This window comes from Taeniopygia guttata, chromosome 2 (genome assembly GCF_048771995.1).
Source record: "Taeniopygia guttata chromosome 2, bTaeGut7.mat, whole genome shotgun sequence".
In the NCBI taxonomy this organism is placed as follows: Eukaryota; Metazoa; Chordata; class Aves; order Passeriformes; family Estrildidae; genus Taeniopygia; species Taeniopygia guttata.
The window spans coordinates 107,384,812-107,399,983 of record NC_133026.1 but is presented as its reverse complement, the minus strand read 5'-3'; positions in this window follow the sequence as shown (position 1 = coordinate 107,399,983).

Genomic DNA, 15,172 nt, shown 5'->3' with positions numbered 1-15,172 from the left:
GACTTAGAGTAAGCTCTGTTTAGCCACAAGTAAAACATCAACATGTAATCCACGTTACTCCCATACAAAATGCACAACACAGCATTGTACCAGCTTCTAGGAAGAAAATGAACTGTATCTCACCTGAAATGAAACCAAAGCAGCCCTGTCACAGCTAGACATGTGCAGTGTTACCCACTAGCAGGTTGCCATTGCACAAAGTCCACCAAAGTTGCATTTTAAGCACCTTCATTCATTGTTGGCCCCCAAATCTCAGTTATGTCTATATATGGCTTCAGGTTTTTACAAAAATCCAAGCTGGATGCAGCCTTTCTGGGAGGTACTCAGACAAACCCTGTGTCCAGTCTGTATCATAGGAGCTGTCCTGGGCCCTCACCTGGGTGAACAGGACAGTTACAGCACAGGCTGGCTGTGGGTCATGCTTCCACCCAGTCCTTCAGGGCAGGTGTAGATGGTAACAAAAGGGAAATGCCATTTAACACACAAATTTTGTCCATTAATTTAAAAGGAATAGATCTGCTCTTTCAAATAAGTACTCCTGCTATGCACTGATTAGTTCAGATACATGCACACATACATATTTACATGCACGTGTCTATGCAAATATACATTTATACACATTTTATAACAATTTCTTAAGCATAATGTCTTTTCTAAACAGATGGTTGCACACAAAGATGCAACAAGTTTTGTTGGATAAGTACTAGACCTGTCAGTTGACACACAACAATATTTTTTATTATACATTCATCTTATCTTACTGTGGGTTTGAATTGCAAACAAAAGCTAACATCAACCTGTTTGAGCATAACGGAAATTATTTAAGGCTACTTAGGAGAAGGATCACTCACTTTTTGTTGTGCCCCCACCTTATTTTCAAGTTAATATATAAGGCAGACCTTGGGCAGCCTTAATTTAGTTTGGTCTCTTAGCTCTCAGATCTCTCATCTGTACACTGCCATCCAGCACAGCAGGGGTGTCAGGTTCTCAGACCAGAACAATCCAGTCCCTCTAATTATTGAGTGAACTTTGTCTTTGGCTTTCACTGAGGTAATGGAGCCCACAGGGAGCAATGATCAGGTCTGAAGTATAATGAAGGTCATTCTCATCAAGGTATTTATTTCTTTAAATTAATAAGAATACAGAAAAACACCTATCCTGAGCTGTAAAGACATGTGTGTATAAGTGAATTATAGATAAAACTGTTCTTCATAAAGAAGCACTAAGAATTTCTGAAATGGAAAATAAAGAAATCTGCATCATCTGCACTGCATGTTGCACATAAGACTCTCCAAAGTCTCATTTTACCACTAGTGTATCCCTGCTGGGGTGACTGGCATTCAGCCTATGGAGTGGGATAGCTGCTTAGAGTTTCCCAGGTTTCCCAGGTACAAGCATAGATAAGCAGCCAGAGACGTTTGAAAGAAAAATATGGGATAAAAAGAAAATCTTTGTGAATCACATTCACTCTAGCTTAGTCAGCTGGGGAAGATAAATCAGCTGTACAAAACCTGGCTGAATTTGTTGTCTAGACAAAGTTAAGCTGGATGAAAAGGAAGATCCTTTCTTCTTTTAGAGAAGGGATGTGTTTGTGGAAGATACTGCTGAAATAACCCTGAGGGATGAAATCTCCCTTTTGCTCACAGTGCAGGGAGCACACATGGAGTAAGTGGAATTTTTGAGACTCTCGTGCTATGGGGGGACCACTACAGTCATAAACTCAAGGCTATGGACTGTTAATTATAAATCTAACAGGAATATGAGGGTAGGGAATAAGACTTTTTTTTTTTTAAAGACTTGGGGAGCAATGATAGAGAGTGTTATGTTTCAAATAGTTAGGGTCAAGAAGCAGGTGCATGGTTAGTGGTGTTAAGGACTGATTCAACATTAACTTTCAAAAGGCTTCAAAAAGCATCAGAACACAATGCCTCTTAGGGCTACAAATGCAAGCACTGCTTTGGGGGCTATTGCAACTGATACCAAGGTGACTTTGTGTTAAGTCAATATGCTTTAGCAGACTCCTCTAATGAAAACAAACAAACAAGCCAACAAACCAGCTGCTAAAAATCACCGCAAGTAAAATGTCATTCCAAGAAAGTCGAAAGGGTCTTTGTGAATGAAGTTTTCTTTCACAATAATAAAGACATGCCTCCCAGGTCTGAATGGGGCACATGGCAATGAAATTGATCCTGTTTTCTTTTGTTTTGGATTTTCAGAGCTCTACTTAATTATTCTTTCCTCTTACACAGAATAAATGAGTACAAAAAAGAACTTTGTGTTTTCTAAGTAATTGTAAGATTGACAAGCAAAACATGGCATGTAATTTCTTTCAACCCTTAAAGTCTTCTAAATAAAGTACATCTTCCCCGGTGAAGGATTCGCCGTAGCACTGAAAGACCTCTTTGAAGCACCCAGCCTTCTTCCAGAGAGGGTATCTCAGGGTATGTTTCCATTCCTGCATCTTTGATTCAATTAGATATTATTCAGAGCATGCTGAATCTCCAAATTTTACTCTAATATTCAAATATCAAGCTACCAGGTCTTACATTAACTTTTAAATTCAGCCTTTTTCTTTTCTTTTCTTTTCTTTTCTTTTCTTTTCTTTTCTTTTCTTTTCTTTTCTTTTCTTTTCTTTTCTTTTCTTTTCTTTTCTTTTCTTTTCTTTTCTTTTCTTTTCTTTTCTTTTCTTTTCTTTTCTTTTCTTTTCTTTTCTTTTCTTTTCTTTCTTTTTTATTTTTCTGTTACAATGGGGATTTATAGCTGATTTTGTGTTTGGTTCTGGTGGTCTTTTTAACTGCATGCCTGCTTGATTCCTAACCATAATCCTGGACAAGCTGACCTTCATGTCTGGATGATTTCATAATTGCATCCTATTCTGATCCTTCAGACAATGCATCCTGACTGTGTCGTGCAAGCTGGGAGTGTTTTCCTCTTGTGCATCTCCTAGCCCCCTCCTCACAAACAGAATCTTCTGCTCAACAGAAGTACATGCAAGATTTTCTTCAAAATGAAACACAATTTCAATTTCATTTTTCTGCCTGGGATTTTGAGATAATTCTTTTCCTCTGATACTCAGAAAGTTCTGAAGATTCCTTGTGTTACAGATATAAATATAGGTATATTTCTCTCTTTTTTTTTTAATCTCTTCTATTTTGTTTCCTTCTAGTGTCTCTGTTAACTATTTAGGATATTCCTTTGTAGACTTTTTGAGATGTGACAAGCATTGTTCTCTCTTCACAGTTCAGAACTGAAAGTAAAATTTCAGTACTCTATTTTGTTACACATCTCTCACTCATATAATGTAAGGTAGCTGAGATGAAAATAAATGCAAGTCTCTTGAAAAACTCTGAACACCCTCCAGTCCTACTAATTCCAAGTGAACTGTAGCCTATTAACAGCTCTGAAGACTAGTCTTGTTCATTAAGTCCTTTGCTCCTCTGCAAAACACATAGTGAATGCCACCACAGCGGCACACACTGAGTGACATATGCTTCAGTTAGAGTGGGTTTAAAACTGTCCCTTTGAATTTACTTAGCAAAATCATGTTCATAATGTCATTTTTGCCTAAATTTCAATTACTACTTCCTGAAGTCCCTACTGTGTTTAAAGAAGGGAGGACTTTGCTCATATTTGTGAGATGGACAACTTAACTATGATTTCTCCAGGTCCAAAATATTGTTTTGTAACCCTGAAAAGGCTAAAAAACATCTTTAAATCAATTTTGAAGACAAGCTATTGTACTGAATGTTGATACACAGAATATTTTTAATATAATTTCATGTAGCTCTTGTTTCTATTGCATTTTAACTTTCATAACTAACTCTTCAGATGGCTTAAATTCACATTTCTGTTAGTTCTAAAGAGACTTTGCTAATTGAAAATCTGGTAATTAAATGTATAGCATTAAGAAGGAAATACATATCTTTTATGTTCTTCTTTTCTGCACTATCAACACTTTCTATTAAATAGCCACACAGGCTTCTTTCTACTACAAAAGATGCAGACATCAAAACCAACCAGCTCAGTGAAGAGTTTTATTTGCCATAGTGTCTTTAGGCATTCGGACAGAAAGGAACTTATTAATACAATATAATTCTACACTGGAAAAAATCAGACTTGAAGCTATCTAGTTTTTCAGGAGCAATAATGGGAGTGTTAGAGTCAAGACAGCATAAGCAACTGTCATCCTTTGACCAAGCTTTGAATTTATGCCTGCTCTATGTTCTTCCACCTTGACTACTACCAGTAGAATAAGATAAAAGAATATATTTTCAAATAAAAATGAATGTTTGCAAAATGTACCATTGGATTCAAATACTTAGCAAAACTTCTGACCTTCAGTCCTGCTGAATTCAAAACACAAAGGCAGCTTTGAAATGCTGCAAATTGGGCCCAGCTGACATTTAAACATCAATTCTGAATGTGTCCACACCAAAATATCGATGCATCAGAACTGGGGCTATTGATTCTTTTCAACATGTTTCAGCCATCTGCTTTCCTTCACTTAGTTTCACTTCTGTCAGTTCTTACAATGAATAGACTTTGGTTGGGGATTCACATGTAAAGAAACCTCTTGTTCGAAATAAAAATGGACCAAATAACAGTGTTTCCCTGAAATTATTGCCCAGGCCTTGTATGTAGCACTGCTAGCTCTCCTCACCCAGCCCTACTAACAGGAATGTTCTATCAAACAGCTGTTGCCTCTGAAACTCTTGCACGGAAAGCCCTTGCCCTGAAAAACAGCTAGAGTCCAAACCCATAAATTGCTGGGATCCTGGGATTCCTGCTTTTGTGTTTTGGGGCTGTTTGGAGTATTACCAGTGCATGGTTTAGCGTGGGCCTTTGTCTTCAGAACTTCTGGAAAGACCACTCTTCTTTATTCCTCTGCCAAGTCAAGCAGGATACTTTAAAGCACCTTGGCTCATCTTCATCTGTGGTCATAACGGAAATGAAAACTCTCCTGGATAGAAACATCTACAAGATTCATCAAAATGTACTTTTTGCCCTGATTCAGCTGTTTGAGCCCTCCTTTCTCTCTCTTCAGATCTTGGCCTCTCTGTCCCATGACAAAGGAGTACATTGCTGAGGACAGAAGCTACCAAAAACAAACTCAGGATTCACCTTGAATGATCTCTGAATTAGGCAAGAGATCAGGACCAAGTGAAATCCAAATTCACATGGTTGGCGATATTTTTCTCTCCTTCACACCTGGTGCATAATTCTTTGTAGAGTTTTTGAGCATTCTGGGAGGGATTTCTGGAAAGGAAAACTGAAAAGCAGGAGAGAAGTAAGATAAGCACCTTATGTTGTAGATCTCAAGAAGACAACAAAAGCAGGGATGTACTGGAGTAGTACTGCAGGTACTATTATTATTCTGCCAGTACCAGCAGGTGGGGTGCTGCAAGGGAATGTTTATTTGGCCAGGCATATCTGAAATCCATTTTGATTATTAGTGCTAAATTAAACCTTTAATTGCTGTTTGTTCTTGGGGCTTTTGGCTTTCTTTTTGTTTTTGTTGGGTTTGGCCTTTTTATAATTTAATCTGGTTTTTTTATCTCTGTATGCTGGCAACCTGTCTGGCCATATGGCATTGGAGAACAGTTCAGTTTGGCTCCCATTGTGTTCTACCTCTTTGCAATCAGATATTCCCAGGTGTTCTGAAAAGATGGAGGCAGATCATTGTCCCCATTTTATGAATGAGGAGACTGAGAAAGAGGTCAGAGGGTTTGCTTGGTCCTTCTTGGGACACAGCTCCTCAAACAGAGCAGCCGACCCCTTGGCACGCTCCGTGCTGGAGCAGCACTCTTGCCTGTGATGGCAGCATGAATGGCACAGGTGTGGGGGAGCCAAAGGTAGGCACAAGCTGTTCAGTTTAGATTATCATCAGGTTTTAAGTGCATCCTCCACTTTGCATTTGAAAAACTAGCTGATTGTTCTATTATGTTTCTCCTCAGTTCCAGATGCATCCAGCTGCATTTCTGCTCACACCAGAGCGTAAGGAGCACAATCTCCACAAATCCTAAGTGTCAGTACTTGTCACAGAAAGGAAAAATACACTGACTGATTTTTTGTTTGTTTGTTTTTTTGCTTAACTACTTTAAATAAAACAGGTAAATAAAAAAAATGACAGAAACTTTCAGGTAAATCAAATTAGGTAGAAAAACAAAAAAAACAACAAAAAGAAAAAATGAAATACTTTTAAATCTTTGAGACTGGGATGTAAAGGGATGTTTGAAGCCAACAGAGAGCCTGATGAGTCGCTTTCACTACCTGATCTCTATCTGCATTTGTAATGTATTGTCCTAAGCCACTTAATCTAAAAAATTATTCAAAGAATAAACATATTCCTAACTTTTGCTGTTATAGCCCAGTATATTTAGTCAAAGAAATTGGGTCAGTGTACTTTTTATTTTCTTTCCATTCTACTAACTCAACAGGATCCTGGCCACATTCCAAGCATGCTGTGTCCCATTCCAGATTTCATAGACACTGAAAAAAATAATACCAATGAAAAAATGGACTGTGGATGGCTCAGCTGACACAGCCACAGGCAGGAAATGGCTGGTTGTTGCAGCATATTATCCACAAAGCAAGGCAGACTGTAGGTTTTGTTATTTTACATTTCATCCTGCCAACCATGTCTATTGGTTGTCGCAATCAGAGCTGCTGCTGCTTCTGCTGCAGGGTAGAAAGTAAAAAATAAAATAACAAAGATAGAACAGCAGAAGCATCTGCTGGTGCTATGAATACACACAGTGGAGCAGTGTAGGTATAACATGTTATTGGCTTGATTAAGTAATTGGTCTCTGATACTAATTTTATTGTACCTTGTTAGGTAATAGTAATTAAAACTGGTCAATTGGAGAGAAGTAAGTTTTATGAAAGGGACATTATGAAAGTCTTTTTGGTGCACAGTGGAGAGACAAAGGAGCTATAGCTATATGCATGTGTGTGTATATATATATATGTATGAGAGAATATATGTATCACATACATATTATGCATGTATATTCATATATATATGTGGGACTAAAATCTCCTGAAATCTAAAAGCATTTTCCAAATATTATCTTCTCTCCTTAGTCATCTTAATATGATTATATAACTAAGCAATTTCACTATAGAGGAGGAAGCATTGTACACCTACTCTTGGCATAATGATAATATACAGGAGGGTGTTGGGAAAAAATTAATAACTTGTTAGCTTCACAATATCATTCCTGAATAAAAACAATGGTGTCTTTTCTAATTCCTTAGAACAATTTATGTGAAAGGAACAGCTATTTAAAATTTTCCCTTATTTCTCAATTGTTGGGATTTTTTTGGCAATTGTATTTTTAGTGCCTATATTTGAGAGCCTGGACAAAGAAGACAGAGAAATTGACAGTCTAAAAAGTGTGTATGAATGTATGTTTGTATATTTACTCATTTAGGTAGGGTGGAGAGATAGATAAAACCAATAGAAATATTTTAAACAGATTGGAAATTTAATTAGGAAAGATTCTCAAAGAAGTTCGGATGCTGCAGAGAGCCTCATAAGAGTCAATTGCTGAGATTGCCACAGCATCCTCCAATGGTCCAATTTAAACCATGGTGAGAGCACCCAATAGAGCTGGGAAAACAGTGATACTCAGTTTATGCACAACATGACACACCAAGACTCAGGCTGTAACCCTCTGTAGAATCACAGTGTCTCCAGCTATTGCTTGAATTAGTTGAATGACTGATCTGTCCTCAGTAAGTGTGGAGCAACTTCATGTTCAGTGAAGCAGCAAACAACCCAAGGATTTTCCTAGCACTCCTATCAAAAGTTAAGTAACGCCATTATTCGGGTAAAACTGAGGCGCTGGGAAATCCCAGAGTAAATCACAGACATGACTAGGAATAAAATCTGGACTCCCCAGTTCCCAGGCTTTTGCAATAACCTAGAAAGTAGAAAACTCATCTCCTTTTGGTCAGTGGGGAAAAACAGCTGAATTCCCATGGGGGAGCTGGGAGTTACTCAGTATAATCCTACAATTAAAAGCCAATACTTTTACTAAGATAAATCCTATTGTAATATATGCAATCTGCAAAAATGAAGCCACGATGAAATAAGGAAGCCAAACCAACCTGGTCCACTGTTAATGAACTAAGGTTGTTAATGGTTTGTTCACACTTATCAGACTGGTGTCAGACAGCAGCTGTGTTCTGGGAAAGCTTGTTAGCGACAATCTCACAATCATTAACAGGGATACACCTCCAGCCTCCCACAAGAGAAGCACTACCTTATCAGAGGTAAAATAGATTTAAAGTAATTGTGAGCTATAGCCTGTGAATTCTGCCAGGAAATATATAAAGTCATTTTGGGATTAATTTTTCTGATTCTTGTTTATTCTTTTTTTCTGGAGTAAACTAATATTCTGTATAACCAAACATGTATCCAGACTGCTCTGCCTGAAGTCAGGATGCTTTTGGCAGAATTTGGAATGCAACCCTAATCCCCAATTCCCGGCACTCTTTCATCAGTGAAGAATTGCAATCAGGGCCTTGTAGCAGCAATCAAACAGAAGTGATTGTCATGAGAACAGAGCACATGGAAAAGTAAGAGAAAATTGGATAGGACTTAGGACAAGTAAAAGATAAAGAGGTGTTATTGAATAAAACCAGTAGCAAGAATTCCTGACCTATTTATGACAATTTGATTAAGAAGGTGAGAGGTAACTATCAAAGTGTGGAGATGATAGCTAACAACTGATTATGGGAGGGTAAGCATTGACACTACGTGACTCTGCAGTGGAGTAGACTAGGTGGGACTTTTCTCTGTTTTAAAAAGCAGAAGCTTTTTTCCCCGATTTGGGTTTTTTTTTGTTCGGGTTTGGTGTGGTTTTTTTTGGTTTTTGGGGTTTTTTTTTTTGTTTGTTTGTTTGTTTTTCTTTGGTTTTTATTTTGTTTGGGCTTTTTTGGGTGGGTTTAATTGTTTTTATTTGCTTGGGTTACTTTTTCTTACTCTTTTTCCTGTCAGATCTGTCAAAAGAGTGATTCTACTACCTTATAAATCCAGCGACATTCAGAAGCAAACCAGGCACTGAAAGGGACAGGTTTGGTACTTTTAGTTCAGCACCCTCAGCATAAAGGTCACAGCCCGCAGCATCACCCACGTAGAGAGGGTGACACACAAGGTCCGGGCGACTCAGTCACCTGGCTCAGAGCTTGCATGCAGCTGAACTGCCATTCACCCCTTATCAGTGCTCCCCCCTTATCAGTGCTCCCTCCGCAAGCCCCGTGTCGAGGTCAATTAGCGGGCAGTGTCGGAAGTAACACTCACCAAGTCAAGGGCTGTGCTATGCCTAACCTTGAAATTAATCAGGGTCTGAGGTTTTCCTCAGTTACCAGTCATTTTAACCTGATGCAGACAGTAGTTCTTAGGAAAGAAAAGAAGGAACTGGTTGGCCTGTCCAAGCCAGAGAGTTTGCAAGTAATTTCAATTGGGTTTTGCATCATAAGAGAGCTTTCCCCACTCACTTGTATAGAAACCAAGCATCATGCGCCTGTATCCAGGAGAAACAAAGCTGCCTAAGTCAAGAAGCCATGAGGAAAAATTCAGGTTGCAAATTATCCAAGTGCCTAATATTACATGCTGAAATCAGTTGCCTGTAAAGAAATCGGGGCAGTCCTTCACAAGTCTGACCTGAATTTTATTTCTTAGCCTCAATATGCCGTAAACCACTTCCCTTCCAAATAGAGTATATAATTTAAAAATCATACTTAATTTTGCATTTTCACAAAATCAGAAAAGAAATTACTAATGTTCAACATATGCAAAAGAAGTAACTCTTCACAGACTGTCAATTATAGCTATAACAAGAAACTTCCAAAAATAGTTATTTGGAGGTGACTGTATTTCTGTGGTGAGAAAAGCGATTTCCATTGCAGCTTTTGCTGTTTGCAAGAAAGTAAAATATTCCCTGGAAACACAGATTTCTGCTCCTTTTTGGGTTTGAAGGGTTTTTGTATAAACACGTTTATCACGAAATGTTCCTGGGTCAAGAAAATTTCAGCAACACAGTCACAATTTGTTTTCAGTCGCCGGTAGATCACACAAATTACAGGACAGTTTTTTGGTGCATTTTTGAGTTACAGAATAGGTTTCAGGGAATCAGACACATGATTTAACATATGTTAGATCCTGCAGAGAGATTTGAGCTTAGCAGCAAGCATGTGGCTAGTCTAATTTAGAGGAATTATAAAATTAGGCAGGACTATTTCTAGGATTGGGTAAGTCATTCATTTTTAGACTCACAGCATTTGAAGAATCTGATTGCTAATTTATTTTTCAAGGGCAATTCCCTTCATTTTGTGGCATTAACTAGCTTACACCAATAGGTTCCTTGGTGTCAAAGATAAGCGTCTGCTCAGGACAGCAGCCTGGGCTCCTTAATTCCTCTGAGTAATGTCACAGCAGCAGATTCATTGTCAGTAGTAGACACAGATATTTGTAAAGCATGGATCCATGTTTTACACTGTATCTCCTGATACACCTGACCAGACACCTCACCTTGGTAGCACTGCCTCTGACAGAAAACAGCTCTGTTATGCTGCTATGGCAAATAGAAGCAGCTTCTGCATTAAGCCATTGACCCCTAATAGCCATCTAAACAATCAAGTGGGTTTTGCTTATCCCTAGCAGCATCCTTACAGCCTGGGTATTTTCTCTGACAAACCTTCTGCTGGCTTCAAAGGGATTGGTATTTTTTTCTACATATTTAAAGTCATGTATTGCATACAGACTGTGTTTATCTAAGAAGCACAGGGAAGGGTGGCACGGCATAAATCTGCCACTATTTCATGGATAACCTTGGATTAACCTTGGATTATATTCCAATTTATACAATTGTACAGGCTGAAATTGCCAAAGACATGATTTTAATAAAAAATGTTATTAAATCCCTTTTTCCCCCCTTTTGTCCATAGAATTTACATTGAAAATAGAATCAGAACACTTTAGCTTAACCTTTTACAAACCTATACCACAACAGAATAAAAAGGCTTCAACACATTTGGAATTTGGCTTTTATTTATAAAATAGAGTTTAACAGTGAAAAGAAAACACACAATGTAGCATTTCTGCCAGCAAGATATTTTATCACCTTCTCTTGAAGCTCACAATAGAGAAATGACAAGGTGAAAGGGCAACTGATAACCATCTTTACCACAGAATTCTTCAATTATGCTTTATCTTTGATGGTTTCTTGTAAAAGAGAAGTATCAAAAACTACCATGCAGATTGTAAACCTTACGATGGACTACAGTAAACTGACTGCTGCCTTAAATGCAAGTGTTACCAAGTGTCATTTTCTATACATCGCAGAAAAAGTCTGTGTTTTCGGATTTTTTTTCTTCCAGTTTAAGCTGGTTTTTCCTTAGAGGCATCAGGAATAAGTTGTTGCTGGTATATGAGAAGAAATTATTTTGTTGCTGAGCTCAAGCTCCATTTCACACTGCTACAAGTATTGCCCACTCTTTCTGAATCATAAAGCACGACAACCCCAGTTTCCTAGCATGACATTTCTCCATGAATAAGGTTTAATTGCCAATGAGAGGTCCATAACTTTTACTCATCAAACACTTTTTCATCAATTGCTGCTTCATGGAATAAATATTATTTAAGCTTTTAGCCTAACTTCCGTTTCAAAATTGTTTCAGGAAAGTTAAAAATGTCACAAGTTAATCTATAATAAACCCACAGCTTTGTATGTGACAAGGCATGACAACTCATTGCTGTAAAAGAAACTCTGAACTAGCACGCTCAAAAAAACATGCCTGCTAAAAGAACATTAGATTTTCACCACATGCTTATACTGGTTCTATACCATTGCATAATTTTTCTTTTTCTGCTTCTTCTGTTTAGATTCTCTAAATTTCCCTCCTCCTTTTCTAGATCTTAATTTTCCCAGACTGGCTTCTTGAACAAGCTCTCCCTAACCATAAACTTGCACTAGCATGGAGAAAGAAGAGGCACAGGCAGGGGAAAAAAATGGTCAAGTGCACTCCCCTAACAGAAATATCTGTCTAACCCAGACTGTGCGATTACCTGATAAAGAAAATATTTGTAAACATCCAGGTACAAACATCTCAGGTTTTTCAAACTGTCAGAAGTAAACACTGGGTTTTCAGCATCAGGTAAGAGTGCATTAAAGTACAGTTATTACATTTAACACAAGTAGTGCTGATATGTCTGCTGATATTTCTAGTCAAAAACTTATTTTTTTTCTAGTGAAGTCTAATCATTTTGGCATGAACTGATTAATCTAAATAGAGCTTCTGTAATTCAATAATGTTCGTGTTTAGAAATTAAGTTTCCCATTAGGTTTGCTAGACTGATGAAGTACAAACTTAAAGTAAATGGAGCCTGTGTGTCACTTTTGGCATGGTTTTCTCCCTAGACTCACACTGGTAAACCCCACAACAAAATTGATTTTTTAGGGGATTTTTTTCATCCCTTGCAGCGGGATGGGACTGGCAAGCCAAAAGGTTGTATAAAAATGCCATGGAAAGGAATGAGGATAATGAATCCCTAATGTCTTAAAAACAACGGGTTTTTCAATATCCATCTGGGGAAGTTTGAATCTGGGGTTTTAGCACTCAACAAACAGATGAATCACCTAAGGATACGTGACAATCAGTTTATCAGCTGGACTAAAAAGCTGAATATACAACAAGAGCAGACATACATGGTTAAATAACTCTGCCACTGCATGAACACAGGGCCCTGTTATATGCCATGATCTGAGGTTATATAAATACAGACATGCTCAAGCATTTGTTAGGGCTTTTTCATTTTTTATAGCATTACTGGAACCTTCCCGAGAGTGCGGAAACAGCATTTGTTGGAGCCTCATTAAAATAAATGACAGTGTTGCTACTTCCTCAGATAACTTTGCTCTTGTCTCAGCAAAGGTAGACTGGTTCTGTTACTGGGAAACACTCTCTATTGCCAATTCTGTGGTTGGGGAACAGCATTCTAAATTTAAAAATCCTTTGCTATTGATCCATATTTATCACATAATACTACACTGGCTTGCATTAAACAGCAGAGATACATTTTCATCCCTATGAAGGGAATTAAATGCCCAATTCTTATTATTGTTAATAGTTGTGTGCCTAATGCCCAGCGTGCCTGCCTGCAAACATACCCCCTTAATTGCCTAATGTACAGTCTTGAGAGAACCAGATTATTCTGCTTTATGTTTCTGCATTTGTAAATGTACCAAGGAACTGGTGGCTGTGGCACAAAGAACAGATTTGTCAATTTGTTTATTTTCAAAACAGGACAGCACAGGGTCTTTGTTCTAGCAACTCTTGGATACAGAGCTGTGAAAATCTGAAAAAAAAGAGAAGCATTTTAACATATGGATTTCTACAGTGTGGGAAGGCTTTGCCTTGCATTCAGAACTCTTTCCAATTAAACTGAACGTTAGCTCAGCCCATTTAAAATATAAATTGTGCTTACATGTTTCCAGTTATGCTTACTCTCCTTCTGAAAGATGCCATGAAGGGCATGAGCAAAAATGCAGAAATGTTTTAACCCTGAAGTTTACAGCTGAGGTTTGTTATTGGGTTTTTTCCCTCTGGATGGAAAAACATAGATACCTAAAGACCATATTTAACATTGGTTTTTTAAAACAATTGTAAGAGTTGTACAGTCAAAAGCATATATCCTGAACAATTATTGTTATTCTGCATTACACTAGGGTTAAACAATTTTGGCTATGTTGAGTAGTCCCCAAAGAACTTCATTAGCTTCTGTGGGACTAAACCTAATGACACATTACTTCCCACAATGACAACATGAGAATTCAGTTGTATTATGTGAAAGATACTATTAAGATTTGTATACTTGCAAATACACTCGAAGGTTGGGAATAAATCTGAAAATTTCATGCACATGATTTCATAGAGACTGTATCTATTTTGGAATCCAAGGTTTATTGGAGTCCATAACACAATAAGTCACTGTATCCTTGGTAAAATCTTGTGGCTGAAGTTTCCTCTCTTAAGATAATAAGGACATTTCAAATAGCTTTCTCACAGAAACTGTCTTGAGATTTATTTAATGCAGATCAATCTGTCCACATTATCTCTATTCACGCATTCCAACCACCTCCACTGTCAGAAGGGAAAAGCACAGCCCAGAAAAACACCTAAACAAATAAATAAATCCTTTTTCCTGTTCTTTGAGAAAAGCAGAATGATTCCTTCCCAGAGAAGCCTCAGAGAATTAGGTGGCTAATGGAAGACAGTTACATCAGCCAGAAGTCTCAAGGGTAACAAGGATGATGAGTTTCTTCCGCAGACGCAGGCAGAGCTACATCCTGAGACTTTTGGTGTGTCTGAAATCAGCAACATTTCTGTTCTTTCACCCAGGGGGAGTGTTTTGCACAGGGAAGCCCCCTGGGTGCCTCAAGCCACTTCTCATCAGGCTCTGCCTAGGATAGCAGCTCTTGGCTGTATTCTCTCCAGGCTGCTGCCCCTGGGTATTGATCTCCATGCAAAAAGGTCCCTCCTGCAGCTCACAGCATCATAGTGAGTGTCTCTATGCTGTGATAAGGTAGGGAGGAAACCATTCTTAGCTACTTCATGTCATCAGGGCTGAGGCAGGGCAGAGGTTTACAACTCCTCATGTTTCCCATTTCTTGAATATTTTTCTCATCTCTCAGACGGGGCAGTAGCAGACAGAGAAATAAACCTCTTTGCTCTGCCATATCCCTGTAAGTGATATATCCTCATTAGCAGCTGCCTGAGCCAGTCAGTCAAGGTTTTCCCAAATGCTTCTTAGCATCAGCTAAGTCCCATAATATTAATGCCATTGATGTCTGCTACATCTGTATGGGATTTTAGTGAAGAGAGAATGTTATTAGAAGAGATAGTGTGGCTTTCCCTTTATTTGTTCTTACCCTGTATTTGTTAAACCAGAAGCAGTTTTTCAAGTCACACCAATCAAACACAAACATCTAGGACCTAATGTTCACCATCAGGCACAGAAATACAGTCTATAAAAAGCCAGATGGGTACCTGGGAGTGGTGTAATGGTACCAGGAACATTAGTTCCAAACCAGCTCTCAAAAGCAACACTGATTTTACTAAGTGAGTTGTCACTTCCTCTTCACTAACCATGGCAGAAAAATCATTA